The sequence below is a fragment of the Solanum stenotomum genome, chromosome 4 (assembly GCF_019186545.1).
Source record: "Solanum stenotomum isolate F172 chromosome 4, ASM1918654v1, whole genome shotgun sequence".
NCBI lineage: Eukaryota > Viridiplantae > Streptophyta > Magnoliopsida > Solanales > Solanaceae > Solanum > Solanum stenotomum.
The window spans coordinates 1,298,506-1,301,848 of record NC_064285.1 but is presented as its reverse complement, the minus strand read 5'-3'; the positions used below and the strand labels follow the sequence as shown (position 1 = coordinate 1,301,848).

At 30.9% G+C, this 3,343-nt stretch overlaps 1 pseudogene; it reads right to left on the bottom strand.

Annotated features, from left to right (window-relative positions):
* Positions 1-1,882, bottom strand: LOC125861935 (probable glutathione S-transferase; annotated as a pseudogene).
* Between the last annotated feature and the right edge of the window lie 1,461 nt (positions 1,883-3,343).

Genomic DNA, 3,343 nt, shown 5'->3' with positions numbered 1-3,343 from the left:
CACACTAGATTCATCCTAGAGCCCAACTATATCATGCTTCACTGAAAAGTCTCATCGAGAGATATAAAGCGTTTTCTACCTAACAAAGACGATTCTATACTCAGAGCTCGAACCTGCCTCGTTACGGAGATGCTAACATCCTTTCCCTAGCATTTTTCATGTACACAAACATCTCATCACGATTAGGTAAATTATCTTTGATTGCTTTAACTTCTTTGAAGTTTTTAATCCACTTGTCAATACGAGGAAAATTGTGAGGATCGAGTAATTTAACTCCAACAATTTCTTCAATAATTTCCATCCAATGAGAATAACCTCCAAAAGCTATGTCAACAAGTCCAATATTTTCACCACCAAATAATATATTGTTTTCTCCCAAAGCATTTTCCTCTATGGTTTTAAACATTTCAAGGCTCTCCTTTATAGCATTTTGTTGCTTTTCTCCAGTGTTGCAAAACACATTCCATGTATTATGTGACTGCATCACAATTTAACAAAAAAAAAAGTTAGGTAATATTACATTTTATTTACTTAATTATATCGTCAACAAAAGTTTTGAGTACTAGCTAAGTGGAAACAAAGAAGGATAAGTAAATCTAACTAAGATGAACCATTTGCTTGTTAGAGCAGACGATGTTTCAGTTTCAATTTTAAGTGTCTTAATTTGATTAGGCATGAAATTTAGGGGGGGGGNGGGGGGCGTTCAATAGGTATATATGTAATCTCTTTTTTTTTAAATTACGGTGNGAGTAATTTAACTCCAACAATTTCTTCAATAATTTCCATCCAATGAGAATAACCTCCAAAAGCTATGTCAACAAGTCCAATATTTTCACCACCAAATAATATATTGTTTTCTCCCAAAACATTTTCCTCTATGGTTTTAAACATTTCAAGGCTCTCCTTTATAGCATTTTGTTGCTTTTCTCCAGTGTGGCAAAACACATTCCATGTATTATGTGACTGCATCACAATTTAACAAAAAAAAAGTAAGGTAATATTACATTTTATTTACTTAATTATATCCTCAACAAGTTCAACGATGTGATTTTTGAGTACTAGCTAAGTGGAAACAAAGAAGGATGAGTAAATCTAACTAAGATGAACCAATTGCATACTTGTTAGAGCAGACGATGTTTCAGTTTCAATTTAAGTGTCTTAATTTGATTAGGCATGAAATTTATGTATGAGGGGGGGAGTGGGGGGGGGGGNNNGGGGGGGGTGTTCAATGGGTATATATGTAATCTTTTTTTTTTATAACGGTGACAAGAGAGAGTTGCTCAGATGGTAAGCACTACATACTCACTTCCAACCCTAAAGTTGTCAGTTTGAGTTACCAAGATAGCAAAAAGGTGGGCCCTCCTAGGGCGGGGTTGAAAAAAGAAAAAGAAAAAGAGATTACGGCGGTTGGAAGGTACCGGCCATTGCTGTCGGCAATCTCTTCCGATTGGCTGTTTTCCGGACCAATCAAAGTAGTCAGAATTTGATTGGTCGAAAATTAGCGAATTTCTAATAGTGACTCCTCAATAGTATGAGAAAAGAAAATACTAATCATATTAACATCATACCTTTTCTTCAATATATTTAGCCCAAAATCAAGATGTGGCTCGTTCATATGAATCAGTTGAAAGTAATGGATTCAGTTGCCACGTCTCGTTGATGTATTCGACGATGACCATAGACTCACAAATTGTCTTGTCACCATGGATTAACACAGGAACTTTCTTGTGAATTGGATTGTATTTTACAAGCAAAGGACTTTTTTTGGACATGTCTTCATCTATGTACTCATAATTTACTCCCTTTAGCTTTAATGCCCAAATAACTCTATATGTGAAAAAACTAAAAGGAGTACCTATTAACTTCACTGTTTCCATTTTTAAAAAAATGGAAATATTGACTTTTGAGTGGAAAATTGAAGAACGAAAAAACTCACTTGTTCTAGGTAGTATTTATAATGTGTATTTCTTAGTGAATATTGCAACTTGCAAGTTTCAAAATAAGTTTTTATTTCCCTCACACTCTTGTGTGCGAGGTGATAAAATTAATTTATGAAAAATGGCATATTCAATGTTTAAGTTTAAGCAGAATAATGACCCGCTTATTGACTAGTTCAATTTAATTTGATCCACTGAACACAATCGGCCATCTAAAGATTAGGCTTAAAATGTATCTCAAATTGATCAACGAGAAATTTTATCAAATTATTTTTAAAAAATAGTATTAGATAATTAAACAAATTATAAGAAACAAACAAAGACATCAAATGTCCTTACGAGTTAGGCAGAGCACTGACCTATTGTTTTTAGTCTAGTTAGATCCAACGTTCAATAATTACTCATCTATTTGTTAACTCGTTTCATATTAATTTTTTTAAATTCAATTTATCCGCTTATATAACACCTCTACCGCTCTACGCATATGAGGAAAATAAATTTTAGTCAATGTTTGTCATTAAATAATTTATTTTTTATAGTACTTTGAGCAAATGTAATATTATATTAGAATAAAAAATTAGATAGTTGATGATTAGGTACGTTATCATCTTAAATGAATGTAAATGCAAAAGTCAACTGATTTTTTTATCCAAAAATATTAAAAGATCTGTAGATCAGTAATATTTCAACTAATCCCTTTATTTTAAATGAATATAATGACTTTCTGAAAACTTGAAAAGGCAAATCGACTTTATTTGACTAAAAATCATTTACTAGTTTCTTTATTTATTTTTTTTTAAAAAAAATCAGAACACAAGATATAAGATTAATTATATATTTCCTCAAAAAATGGATATGATTTATTTTGTGTAACAACGTTACTGATAATTAATATTATCAAATATCAATATTAATTCTACAAACCATAATGTTCAAATTACAAAAAAATATGTAGACCTCACTAAAATTAAAGAACTGTTTTGCATATTGCACGGGTTATTACTGCACCAAAAATTATCTTTAGTGACAATTAATTAATAACAATAGCTTAGTTGCCATTAAATATGTTTTTTAGAGGCAATGCTACTTTGCTAGTGCCAATTATATTTTACCATTCATGTCGCTAAAGTCTATAACAACATTAGATCTACTGACTATTAACTAATACTGATTAAAGCTTTTAATACTTTTTGTTAATATGTATATTTATTATCGTTAAAAGTTATTTTTGTTGGAATACATCGATCGACGATCGGTCATAAACATAATGGAAATTATCCTACCGTTTTTTATGGCCTTCCTTATACAACTCACATTGAAATTCTCATTATCATTGCATTGTAACTAATGTGCTAAAATTTTGCATCATAAATTCAAGTACCAATTTATTAGGGGAAAAAAAAAAA